The following is a 14,552-nucleotide window of genomic DNA, read 5'->3' on the forward strand; positions in this document are numbered from 1 at the left end:
ATATATATATATATATATATATTTATATATATATAGTATGAATGTATATGTGTGTGTGTGTATTTAACAGTAAGCAAAATAAACCATGTTGAAATTTTGTGATGTGGTAAATGTATTATTTTTACATTATACATTTTTTGCAGTATTGTTTTTTATGGTCACCCTCACCCTGTAGAACTGCCCAACTGATGGCATGGCCAGTAGACACGTATTGTAGAGACACTATCTTAATATTAAACTTTGAAGAATTGAGAATGAACCGTAAGTAAATTGCTTTGTTATATTAAATGAGTTACAGTGCAGTTCTTTTAACACGCTCTATATATATTGTTGCTAAAAACATATATCAAAATATTTTCAGACCTAAAATAAGATCAAAACAATAACAATAATCAAAATTATAAATAATGAAAGCAATGTGGTACAATGTAAATTTCTTGAACAAAGATAAAACATCCTATAAGAAAACATATCATTTACATTCAATTTAAAAATACACTAGGCTATGGTTGCCATATCAAAGAATTGCAAGTAATCGTAAAATATAATATTAACAAAATGAGGTTTTTAACCTCAGACTGTTTTGTTAAAAGTCTGTATTTATTTGCCATTTTTATTTGTCAACACTGGTGACTTGACTTTGTTTTAAGTCCTGCCCACCATATATATATACACACACAGTATATATATATAAATTCATACACAAACTGTAAAGCCCCTGAGAGGAAGGTTTCAAGATTGTACCGTGGACAGGCCAGTAATGCTCCCTGTAATTCTACACATTTCTGAAGCAAAGTCTATCAGATTTCCATGCTGTTTATTATACTTGGGACATAGAATTTGGGCTGTAACCCTGCAGAAAAATTAGCCAGCCAGCCTCCAGGAACTCTCAACGCATATTAAAAGTCCAAATATTAGCTTGCTAAATCTGCCCAAGGAGGCCATCAGGGGCCCATAAATTGCCCAAACGAGCACTCTCACCTTGCAAGGCGGGCAGTCTCTGATGAAAGTCTAGAGATAAAGACAGAAAAAAAGTTCCAGCAGGGGAATAGAGAAATGTACCTCAAAATCTTGGCAGGTCATTAACATAATAATGGATCGCTGTGAGTGTGCATGGAATCAGAGAGGTATTCACATATATAAAAATTTGTTTGAGTAAGTAAGACAGACAGCTTTACTGATGGCAGAATGAGAATATGACAGACAAGAAAGCGTCCATCTCTTGAGTGGTGACGGACTGTATTATATAAGAGTTAGGCCTTGGAAGATACTGGTGTGTCAGACTTGCGTGTGATGATGTACCCTGGCCAATGGAAAAGAAGCAATGAGGTATTGTTTGATGAAATCCTGTATTGAGCCAAAGGAAACCACCCAGTAGTTTCTAATCAGAGAGGGAAATGGGACTGGAGTTACTGATGGTTTCTAGTGCATACGGCAGGCACCCTGAGAACACACAAAGCGCATTGGAGCCAGCACCTTGACGGATGCCCACTTCATGAATTTTGAATTAAATTGGCCCTTGATGAATTTGGAATGTGGTACCTCTGTTCCAAAGCAATAGGAATCCAATAAAATGCTGGCGCCATACAAATAAAGCCATACATTCCCTCTCAGACCTAGGAATGAGCCTCGGGTGAGGAAAAATGACTGCAGCACCAGGAAGCAGCAGCAGAGAGGGATGAGAGAGAGGCAAAGGCGAGAAGAGGGGAAGATGGGAAAAGAGGTCCTGATATGAGCGAGGCAGAGAGAGGTGGCGACAGATAGAGAGGCTCTGATATGAAGAAGCAGAAGCAATGGGAGAGCAGGAGAGTCAGGCAAGATAGAGAGAGTCTTAAATGAAGGTGGAAGGGGGGTTTGCTGAGGGCCCTGGATTCTAGCACATTAGCCCTGTCCTTTTGAGTGGAAGGGAACATATTGGTCAGAGCCAATCCCCACATGGGGCCGGGGCGGCCTGGAGCTCATCAGCAAGACATGCCAGGGCCTGGAGTAAATCAGAAGCCCCACTCCTAAGGCCCGATTTCCCCAGAGGAGGCCAGTCACAGCCACTCAAATCATGTCGTGTGCCAGAGAGCTGTCTGTAATCTCCTGCTCCTACCTCTACAACCCAAAAAGAGAAATCCTACTCCAAATATCCTAAACATGGTGTTTGAAATGTGTAGGGAAGAATTGGGGTAGATGGCAGATGCTGAGGATGGATGAGAACTTGCATAAACTTTAATTTATTGTTAAGTTTGCATTGCATTGAAACATGTACAGTATGCCATGATTTCATCCACACGTTTTTAGGCATATTAAGTAATATCGGCCTAAAAAATATATGGAAACAGTCAAACTTGATTGAATTTCATGAATATCAACTCAAAGATTGTAAGTTTGATCGTATTTTTTCTTAATCAGCTTACGAGATAAAAACTAATGGAAACGTTATTTTGACGAATAAATAATGAATTGAGATTTTGTTTTAGGCAACCCGCCATAAAACCAAGAAGAAGAAGTTTTAGGTCATATATGCTTTCTCTACAGCGTGACGAGTGTCAAGAAAGACAGATATAAGTGGATGATCGAGGAGAAGAGAGACTTTTTATTTTAATTTGCGAGCAAAATAACACATTGTGTCTGGCATTTATGTGCATCTGCATCATTACAGTGACGTCGCTGTTGTCTTATTATAGCTTGATTTGTTGCTATCAGCTGGCACATAAGCGCTATTATAACTTCGGCACTATTAATCATTTGTAGGTAGATCCATTTCCTGCATTTATTCTTGGCAAATGTAAGCTGGAATTTTGTGCGATTCAGTGAGAAAATTAATGGAAACACCTTAAAATGTCTCCAATCTATTCCATACACAAATTTGACCGCAAAACAGTATTTAGCCTTCTGCAGGACTTCTGCAAATATGAGCTACTTCATGAAAGCTGCACTGATGATTGTGTAAACCTGGCCTGTTGGCTGGTATTTGAAATGCGTGCGGTGGGCTAATCCTAGTTTCATGGTGATGCTGTGTCAGTTACGTCAGTGCAAAAAAACTTCAGTCTCTCTTTCTCTTGCTCAGCACTCGCATGCATGAGAGGGAACCTACATGTTGGTCGGTGGAACTGTTAAATAGAATCCAATAGAATCCTGCCGGTGCCTATGCACAGTACCATTATGTTGAACATGGACAGTTGTAGTTAAATAAGAAGGTAAAATGTTTTGTTTTTGCTGCATTTCACTGCATTTTCCCTTTGTATAATGCACCAAGCGCTTCTTCTGTAGGCTTTCTGGCTCTCAAAACTAATAATAAAGCCTAAAAGCTGAACTCATGTGGAGGAGGAGATACACTTTTAGATATTACATCCAGATAACCTCTTAGTAGGATTTAAACTTAGGTTTTTATAGAAAAACATTACTACTCTGCTGTAGTGGTTTAGAAGAAGGTTGAAATTGCTGTGTGGACATTTAATTATCGGTTGATTAAACGGAGAGTAATTTCTCATTTCTAAGGGTCAAGTCTTCCTTTAAGTGTGGGCCCTTTTTACCAGCAGTGCAATGACCAAGCAGCTCCCTCCTACATCACTCCCTTCCTCTCTCCCACCAGCGTGTGCATACTCTAATATGAATAATGTTTCTCCTCCAAGTCCCCCCTGTAATAAATGGAGTGCCATTTCGCACAATGGCAAAGTCAGGCCTGTATTGATTAACTCTCATCATCGACTCTCGACGCCCGCTTCCTTGATTTATGATTGTCTGTTATTTTTACATTACCCGTCAAATTCATCTTGTCTCTCCATGGCTGGGATCGGTCTAGCCAAACAGTAAACATACCCAGCAACCTGCATTCAACCCCCCCACCCTGTCACAAGAATGGGTTTTGTTTTTTGTGTGCAAAAAAAATAGTAAAGGACCATGCTGCAGAAAGCAACATGTTCAGGCTGGTTTCACAACAGATTCAGGACACAGAGCCTCAGTAGGGAGCTGTCAGAGGGACGGTAGACAGGACCAGGACAGACTTATAACGTGTCTTATTATTAAACCTGATTCAGGCGTGCGGAGGTGTTATATTCACCCCGGTGTTTGCAGAAAGTAAGTCACTGTTAGAGTTTCCCAACCTTTTAGCCAAAAAGTAATCTCTACGATGCTGATTCAATGCTTGCTAGAATATAACTAAAGGTATTTGTCAACTGTTTAAAAATGTACTTTTTAATAATGTCTTATTAATAATTATTTAATAATTACTTTCTTAAAATATTTTTTCAGTATACTGTGCATGATTTAGCTTACAAATGTAAGCTACATTAAGAAACCTACTCTACCTTCAAAGTAATTGTGTATTCTTTATATTGTAGGACATGAGTAGGTGCACATTTTTCTTACTGAAAAAATGACTTGAATAAATTAAATTTTAATGGAGTGGGTAATACAAAAAGTGAAAGTGAACCCCTTTCTCCCCTTAAATACAGACATTTCCTGATGCAGTTAATGCATCACAGATGAATTATGGAGTTATTTTTGTTTCTTTATAACAAAAGCAAAAAAAGAAGTTTGAGAGCATATTTCTCTTGCTGCAATCACAAAAACGTTTTCATTTAGAATCAAAAACTTTTGCTTGTGCCTGAAAATGTTTTTGCTGCAGTAGGAGAAATATGCTCTTAACCCTTTTTTTTTGCTTGGGTTATGAAGAAACAAATATAAGTCCATAGTTAATTTGGTTTTGTTCTCCATATCAGGACATATACTTTGTCCCACCACCAAACTACATACTAATTATATACATAAAAATTCCAGATTTGTCTCTCCGTGGCTGGGATTGGTCTACTCAAACAGTAAACATACCCAGCACATACCCCCCCTCCCCCTCAAACAACACGTTTAAAATAAATTGTCACAAAGAGAAAACCAAAGGTTTTAAAATGATGACATCTGGAGCTTTTTTAACATTGTCCATTACTGTGGCACATTGCGTTGTGGGACAACAGCATGCATCAAAACTAACTAAAAAGAAATCAATCTGATTATAAACTGAGGATCGGTCACGATGCAGCAAGGGGACCCAAACGCAAGACTCTTTCAGGCCAAAGTTCAGAGAAACTTGCTTTATTTTGACCATAAAAATGAAAACCTTGCAATCTTGAAACTCTACAGACGACCAGCACTCAGACAGGACAAACAGAGAGAAAAACAGACAAAGGAAAGAGGGACAGAGGGTGTAAAAATACACAGACCAATTAACAGGAAGACAGAGGGCTGGATGAGACCAACAAGACAATAATTGGGAACCGGTGAGATCAGAAAAGGAAGGAAACTAACAAGACAGGCAGTGCCGACCATACAAGGTAATGGACATAGACAAAGACACATGACAGACAGGTAACCACAGAGCACATGGGAAACAGCAACAAGCACAAACACAACACAATATACAAAATGGCCACCAGGGTGGCGCAAAGGCAGTGAGCCACAGAATATTTATCCCAGGCCTCTGCATAATCCATATGTGTGACATATCAAATCTAACTACAACAATAAATGAAAACCTTAAAAATCTAAACAAAAACACCAGACAAACTGATCTTCAAAAAGTTGTGTTTGGACTGTAACCTATGAATAGCAAATCACGCATGGTCGAGTGTTCTTCTCATTATTATTACTACATATTTTATATAACATCACTGTCAGGGGAAACCTTATTTTTCCAAAAACGTTTTTTTTTCTTCCGGAAATGAAATAAAAAAGGCTACATTTTAAATGTTTTATAAAACCTCCAGACAGACGTGAAGGGTACTGAATAGCATTAATTTATGTAATCATTAAAATGACGCAATATGGACATGGACAAAGTTTCTGCACGACAGCAACGATAATAGAAAAAAAACATATGGCTATACATGTTGGATAGTATTCTGAACTTGTCTGGTGAAGTCTGCATCATAAACAGACTTTGTTTCTGAGAGTCCACACACTAAATGTGGATTTGGAAAGCTGCAGGAACGTTCCCTTTCCAGTGTGTGAGTGAGCGACTCCGCTCCCTAAACGGAATTTCCCCCTCACACACTGCTCACTAAACCCCGTCTAGATGCGTCTCTCCTCAGTACATTCAACACGTTCTTTTTCGACGCATCAGACGCAGACAGCCACTCCTCAAATGTCAGTATTTTATGCGTTGGATTGGGAAACATGAACAAACAGAAACGCCATAGAACTTTATTTTTAGTTTTCAGTTTGACAGTGAGTCATAAGGGAAAAAGAGCATAAATACACTTCTTTAAAGTACAGATTTTGTTCAGGGCTATATTCCGTGAAATCAGACTGCTGCATGAACTCCAGGACTTTCCAATAACGATACTAGCATTTTAGGCAGAATTGGAGGCATTTCCAAAACTGGTACCAGTATGAGAACATCTCTTATTAGTTTGGTGTGTGGTACTGGAGCACAGTTTTAGTCTTCACTCACTTTCTGTCCTTCAGTGGGACCTTCATTTCCATTTATTTCGATATTTCAAAGCAAAGCTTGCTGTATGGGGGCGTTTTAACGGCAGTGCTGAAGCATTGAAGAGCATGGGTTCCTCATGGTTAGATGGCATTGGAAAGGAGAAACCGCAGACACGCAGAATTATATTACATGTTGCATTTGTAAATTGTTACTAGTATATGCTGAAGAGTAGCAGGGGCAGATTATTGTAATTAAATCAATGTATAGGTAAGAATTGACTGATTCTATAGAAAGTCTGCCAAAGTTAAAGACTGTGCTCGGCCGGCATGTTAAGTGTTTGTTTAAACAGCGTTGCATTAACATATGTATTGCTGCGAATCTGACAGCAGTCTTTAATTTGCAGGATTTAATTTGGTGGAAGGCGGACTGCTCTTAGACAACATGTTCACGTCCTTGAGATAGTGGTGCACACACCTTCAATCGTAGCTCTGCAATTTTAACCAGAAATTTCCCAAAGAACATTCAAATCATTTGAATAATGTTTCACGGGCGGAGTTTTTCTTTCTTTTACCTTGCTTTGCAATGACAGCCAGATAGACACTTACCGTGGCCAATATCTATGCTTTGCTTGTCTATTTGGAATCTAGATTGGACATTAGGGCCAGCCTGGTGATCAGCTATCAATTTAAACACAGTGTCCAGCTCTGTCAATTTAGAGAGCTGCTATTTCGCCCCCCACCTCTGACTGAACTGAATCTAGCAAATGTCAAGGTACACAGGCCTATGTTAGTGTCACCGCCCCTCTTTGCCCGCTGCTTTTTTTGCCTCCCCTTTCAGCCTGGCGGCGTTTCACCCTGGGAGAGTGAAGCGATAATAACAGACGGGCCGAGGCGAGGGCTGTTCGGGTAAAGCGGGTCCTCGGCTCTAATGGCGGGGGCTGTCTGCTCTCCCGGACCCAGCGGTTCGGGATGTTCATTGAGATTCCATTAAAAGGCTGCGGGGAGCGCTTTCATTGCAGGCTTCCTTTCGTTTGCCTGACACTCACTCGGGGATCACTGTAAATTGGCTCTGTCATAGCAGACAATTTTTTGAGATGTGAAGTAAATTAAACATGTAATCACACAGGAAGCGCCGCGCCGGTTTCCTCAACACTTGACTCCCGTCGCCGAGCGGCCAGAGGCGTTTCACTAGCTCGTTTTCATTCCTCGTTACCCTCCTATCTTTACCTCCATCTCCTCATTGTTAAATGACACTGTACTATTTGCTTTCTTGGCACCTGGACAAGACGACGCACTGACCTTTAATGATGCCAGTCCTCGGCTGCTGATCCAACCTCTTGTGATGTCTCCGTGCTAGTCATCAGGGATATTTCCATCACTGTCACCTGTTTAATAGAGTGGGTGAGGACAGAAACTTCTCTGTTAATATTTAGTTTTGCTATGATCAGCTGACGCATGTACAACAAAAGCAGTTGAAGACTTTGTCATTCAAACTTTAGTTAGACAAGGGTGTTTAGTCTTTGTGTACATACGTTTCCCTTTGTACTATGTCTGTTAGTTATTGTATTTCACTTTATTATGAGCACTTTGTGATTTTTCTTTTTACAATTTTTAATGGGAATTAGATTTATATTTGTTTAAATTTGTTTCATATTTTGTTCTTACATGTTTGTTTTTTATTTTATTTGTATTGATCTTGTTTGGTCCAACCAATTGCTCCTTTTGGGACAAATAAAGTTCCACTACTTGATTTTTATCTGTGAAAAGTGCTATGTAAATAAACTGGATTTACTTACTTACTTACAACTGCTGTATGGGGCGAAATAAACCAGGCTGGGACTGGCCTTTCTTACAGTGAGTATATCAGCTAAATGTTGCACGAACAGAAGAATTTGTCTTGTATTGGCTATCAACCACGTCCAAACTGGAATAAGCACTTAACTTTGGCCAAATGTTACATCCTTTACAATCCTTTTATGAAGAAAGTTAAAACCCTCCCCTACCCCCACCTGAACTCTTTGAGACAACTGAAGGTGGTGGAGCAACATGAGGAATTTTGTTCACTTGTAAAAGTGAAACACTTAACCATTGCTCGTCCATGGCACTGTTTATAGATCCCCATGCAATGGTACAATTGTCAGACTTTTTATGATCCTTTTTGTCTCTTATCAATGGCTTGAAGGCAATTCACGAGTGATATAGGAATAATATGTTTCACACATAGAACAAAAACATCAAATAAAAATGAATGTCTTATGTAGTCCGACAGTGGTTTGATCCCTGGTCCTTGCAGTCTAGGTGTGAAAGTGTCCTTGGGGAAGATAATGAACCCCAGATTCTGATGGCTTGGGGTGTGTGAGCGTGTGTGTGTGTGTGTGTGTGTGTGCGTCTTTATCCTTTTGTTTCTGATGGGCTGTTTCCTTCATGAAAGCCTCTGCCACTAGTACATGAATGGGTGAATGCTGGTCTATATTTATGACGTTCCACTTTCAGGTTTGCTCCAGTGCCACATGGGAATGGTGGTGCTAAAACAGTCTCATAAGTGTGACGGAGCGCATGGCGGCCGTCACGCTAGCGGTGCGCTACCTATTTCATCTCTGAAAGACTGAGTCTAAAGGCTGCTTGTAGGTGTGTTTAGCATGTAAATACATTCTGTTACTAATCACATGGGTTTCAAATCATCTGTTAATCTATCTGAAATCCCCACAGTAATCCCTTAGCTTTCTTGCGCACATATTTACCACATAGTACTGCGGTGGTTTCTGTGCTATAGCTACACCCATCAATACAGCATTCTCTGATTGTTTAAAACCATACCATTTACTTTAATGTAATATTAAAGTAAATAATAATAACCACGCAACACATGTCTTGGTGGACTATATGTGTTTATTGAAAGTAAAAGGTAACAGAGGGTAAAATATAATCGTTGTCTGTTTTACCGGCATGTGCTCTCTTTTTTTGTATAAAGGAAAGTTTGCCATGCTCAACGGGTTTAAACGGGTTCATGAATTCCGGGGTGGCAGGAAGTTAACCAGAGTTTAGTATATATTTCAGCCATCAAGATGTCTTGTGGCTTTGTCTAATTTGAATATGAGTCACATGAATGATACGCTGTAAATGTCTAGCTTCTTAGAATATGTTAATTTTTGCTGTATGAACTGAATGATCTTTGTGTTTTTTATTTATTTATGAATGTATAAAAAAATGGCAACACTCATTTTGTGATACTGAAACTGTAATCCATAAGTCTTCCTGACTCGATTACGGCAGTGTCATTTTTTTCTGGTCTTCCAAATTGTGCCACTAGAGGCCTTCGACTTGCTCAGAACACTGTAGCCAGAATCCTGACCAAAACTAGAAACTATGATCCCGTCACTGGCTCACAGTGCAAGCTAGATCTAATTTGAAGCTTCTTCTTTTAACATAAAAGGCCCTGCATGGACTCCACCTTATTGTAATCACCACCTTATTTATCTGATCTTAGTACACCATATACACCAGCATGCCTCTCCACTCCCTTGATGCTGGCCTCTGGTCATTCCTCTAGTAAACCAAACATCTGTTGGTTGTGGAGCATTGTCCCACCGGGCCCCTCATCTGTGGACTGGTATCCCACTACATGTTGAAGAAGCTCCCTCAGTTGACATTTTTTAAATCTAGATTAAAAACCACATCTACCCATATTACAGCCAACCATAACACACCATCCTTTCACAAATAAACCTTTTCTACTTATTCTCTTATGTTGCTTCTTTCGTATTATTTATTATTACTGCTTAAATACTGTTCAATTGTTTAGTTTCTGTCTGTTGTTTCTGTAAAGTGCACTAAGACCATGTTTAATGATAATTGTACACTTTAAATGAAATGAAAGAAAAATGGAGAAATGGAATATATGTGTCTACCTAGATATATCTGCCCTCCACTTACACACTCTCTACTGTGCTGTGACTAGTGAGACACTGTAGTCATGTCAACAACTCTGATGATACCAGGCTGGAATATCCCATAATTCCTCTTTTACACACTTCTCTTCCTGCTCCAGCATGTCCTGTTCCTGATTTGTGATTAAGCCATTGTATGTTGTCTCTTTCCATTCCCATGTTGCAGCTGAAGGCCCGGTGGAGTGTTGTTGGCAGTGCAACCGGCCGGGTTGCGCCTGAGTGGAGGAAACAGCGAGGATCGAGCGACATAGGCTGAAAAATTAGGTCCCTGCCTTGTAATTCAGCGGCGTGAGCTGATATCATCAGGCTGCGCTCGACTATCAGGCAGGTAATACCACCCACCAACTGTATTCGCTAATGAAGCCACTATTGAGTTTATAATGCGCTAAATGATGCAGACTCCCACTCCAGATAAACACGTCCCAAATAAACGATTTGGGTGGTAATTGCACTCCGCCAGCGGCCTGCTAATAGAGTCGAGGCTCTGATGAAAGGGTTAACTCTTTTTCTGAAGCATCCTCTCGCTGGCTCATTGCACTCTCATTTCTACGGAGATCTCAGCATTCCCTTGGTTATCAGTGTACTTAGAAAGAAAACCTAATTAGACAAAAAGGCATTTTTTTCTCGATCCCTAATTAGGTCCTTAACATAATTAGCAGGTGATGTTAATAACCCTCTTTTAAAAGCTATTAAAAGGCTGTTTGGGAGCAAGTGGTGGAGAGGAGTTGGCCTGTGGGCAGTCAGGCGACCCCCTCAGAGGGCCCCGGGGTGAGGACAGCCGAGCATGATGGGAGTTCATCAGGACTGGAGTGCCACTGCATTAGGACTTTGGTCTCATTGGAGGGCCTGTTAATAATCTCTTCACACATTACAGCACACAACGTGTGAAGGCACCAACCTGAACCGGACTTGGGTATGTCCTGTTACTGGGCCAACATCCGGTTGGGTAGCCAGACGGCCCTCACCCAGAAAAAGGCCGCATAGGTCAATAGTGCAAGCAACTCATACCCATATTTCCGTTTCCTCTCTGGAAGTGAGCTGACAGTAAAACAAACATCAATCACAGGACCAGTGGTTGAAGAAGTATTCAGATCCTTTACTTCAGTAAAAGTACTAAAGCCACACTGTAAACATACTCTGGTACAAGTAAAAGTCCTGCATGATACTTTAAAAGACTGTAATTATCATCAGGAAAATGTATTTTAAGCCTTATAGGGACAACTATATTGTAGTATAAAGAGAAGTACCTCCCCTCTTGGTTATGCGTCGCCAGAGTACAAAGTCACTTGATCCCGCGAGACCTGTGGTGGATGGATGAGATGGTAAAGACATGTGGTTCTGCCTGTATAGAGTGCCTACCTTATTGGTCAACAAAGTTTGGGTTTCCACAAAATGTTAATCGCTCCAATGTGGTGTGTGGGGCACTGTCCCATACTAGCAGCCTAAAATCTGCTATTTTATCTGCTTTTATATGTTTAACTCTTATACTGCACTGTAACCTTTAGGATTTCAATCGTTTTTATTTAAAGCACTTGCATTGAATTGCCCTGTTGCTGAAATGTGCTATACAAATAAATATGCATTGCCTCGCCTTAAAGTATTCAAAGTAAAAGTACTCGATCCAGAAAAATCCTCCCATTTTAGAAAGTGCAAAGATCCAAACAGTTGTGTGCTTAATGGTCTAATCATCTAAGCTGGACTTGTAGGCCCTTATATTGTTGGCTAGTTTCTTTACATAAAACATCAGATTTTATAAACTACATGTGTTTTGTGTGAAGAAATCTTAATGTGTAAAATAACTAATAATTAAGGCTGTCAGGTGAATATAGTGGAGTAAAAGATACAATATTTCTCTCTGAAATGTAGCGTTAGTAGATAGTATCATGAAAAGTGAAGAACAAGTACAAGTACCTTGACATTTGTACTTAAATATAGTACTGGAGTACATGTACTTAGTTATATTCTACCACTGCACAGGACTTTAACCTAGTGTTTTTTTGTTGTTGCCTTACCTTAACTAGTTCCATTTCCCAGCGTTAATTAGCCCACGTGTTTTACGTTTTTTGTGTTATCTCAATACAACGTACAAAGAATCAGGTAAACAAATGTAAAGATAAGTCTAAGTCTCTAAGTCTAACAACAATTGCACATAAACATCAAGATTTCCAACAATTATATATCTTACAAATATATACTGTATACAAAAACGATATAATACAAAAAAATTAGAAATAACTTACAAAACAAATATCAAAAAGAGGTACAAATGAATATGAAATCAAGGATGTTAGAGTAGATGTTTCAGGGGAAAAGAAGCTTTAAGTTTTCCCTAGTTCAGTACTTTGGTTGTTTAAAAATCTAAGTGACTTGAGCAGAGAATGTAGTTCTATGAGAACAGGTAAAACATTATGAACTAAGATTGGAGAATTTCTGCTTGTGAATGTAAAATTTGGCATGTAGAATACTGAAATAAATGAAATCTTTAATTGCCCTTGTTTAAAACTTTGGGCCGTCATGTTAAATACATTAAAATGAGCACAAGATTCAAGTTCCACTGGGGTCACGTGCTTAAGATAGATATCTTGCCGTCAGACAGCCATTTCCCAACAGGGAACCGAAGCCTCCAGACTCCTTACAGGATGTCCATTTGGGTCCAATGTAAATGTAAATGGAATGTTCTTTTATAGTGCTTTTCTAGTCCTAACGACTACTCAAAGTGCTTTTACATAATACAGGAACCATTCACACACACTGAGGCCGAGGTTGGCATTCAAGGTGCCACCTGCTCAGATAAACACCCATGCATTGGGGGCAATTGTTGTTTACCTGATTCTTTGACATGGGACGGCCGGTGATTGAACTTCCAACCTTCCTATGGCAGACAACCGCTCTACCACTGAGCCATAGCCATCCCAACATGTCCAATATCCTGACTTTTTGTTGAACCCGGCTCAGGATCTGCGAGGACCGTAGCACCGAGACTCTGCCCCGTCCATTACAGTCGGCTGTCTCTGTGGACTCTATTCAAAATAAGTTGATGACCTACTTTTTTAACCCCCTGAGGAAGAAAGACACAGCGGCTTGTCCAAACTGTGTTTGATAAAAGACATTTATGTACTACAGTATTTTAATTGTAAATGACCTAAGGTAAACTCATTTCACGCACTGAAACAATTTGTACAACACATCATAAGTTAAAGTTTGTTCTCGAAAGAGATTTTGGGACTTTTAAAAAACGAACATCAAGATTTCAGCTCTGGCGCCAAGTATCTCTTTACACATTGCTCTAGAAAAACATGTGGCTGTGCATCACTGTACGGAGAGCAGAGATTGTTCTGAACATTTTCATATAAAACACATGGGGATCAGTTATTTACAGATATCTTAAAAGAGTCCATTTAAGAAGATGTGTGAAAATGCCCTTTGGATTGTTCCACAGGCGTGTGGTTGACATGTCCACACTTTGTTTTCAGGTATTACCTGGTGATTTTACTTGTACTTTGTTTAAATATGTATCATATTGTATGTTTAATGTAAACACTTTTAATTTTTTTTAATCTATGAAAAGCACTCTATAAATAAATTTTACTTTCTTATTTAGTTACTCCTTTATTGTACCTCACAGAACACGCAAGTTACTGATCTCTGGTTAGGTAGTTTGTTGTTGTGTCACTTTGGGGTTTTATAGTGTTAGGAACTAACAAAACTAAGAAGAAACTAACCAATGGAGGCAGCAATAGACCTTGTGTTCTGTTCTGCTAAAATTACTTTTTCTTTTGTTCCCCAAAGGAGTCTGGTGGCTAGAGTCTTCGGTCTGGCGCTAGGTACAGCGGTGAAAATATTTTACATTCAGCGTCCACTTAAGCTGATAATGGTTTTTAAGGTGGCCGGCCTCATTTATTATAGTTCACTTTGATTTTACATCACAGCTTGCTGCAAATTATGCTGCTGTGTTTAAAGGTCCCATGACATGGTGCTCTTTGAATCCTTTTATATAGACCTTAGTGGTTCCCTAATACTGTATCTGAAGTCTCTTTTATATAGACCTTAGTGGTCCCCTAATACCATATCCGAAATATCTTTCCCAAATTTCTGCCTTGGTGCAGAATTGCAGCAACTAGAGCCAGTCCCACAATGAGCTTTCCTTAGGATGTGCCATTTCTGAGTCTGTAGCTTTTGAGGAGGGGGGGGGGG

At 39.6% G+C, this 14,552-nt stretch overlaps 1 long non-coding RNA gene across 1 annotated transcript in view; it reads left to right on the plus strand.

The window, feature by feature from the left end:
• Window positions 1–13,579, plus strand: part of LOC117942353 — an 84,566-nt gene extending 70,987 nt beyond the window's left edge. The window contains exons 2-3 of the long non-coding RNA XR_004656112.1: window positions 11,183–11,189; window positions 13,506–13,579. This is a non-coding gene — a long non-coding RNA (uncharacterized LOC117942353). The remainder of the gene's footprint in view (window positions 1–11,182; window positions 11,190–13,505) is intronic.
• The last annotated feature ends 973 nt before the right edge of the window (window positions 13,580–14,552 follow it).

The sequence above is a fragment of the Etheostoma cragini genome, chromosome 3 (assembly GCF_013103735.1).
Source record: "Etheostoma cragini isolate CJK2018 chromosome 3, CSU_Ecrag_1.0, whole genome shotgun sequence".
Taxonomy (NCBI): domain Eukaryota; kingdom Metazoa; phylum Chordata; class Actinopteri; order Perciformes; family Percidae; genus Etheostoma; species Etheostoma cragini.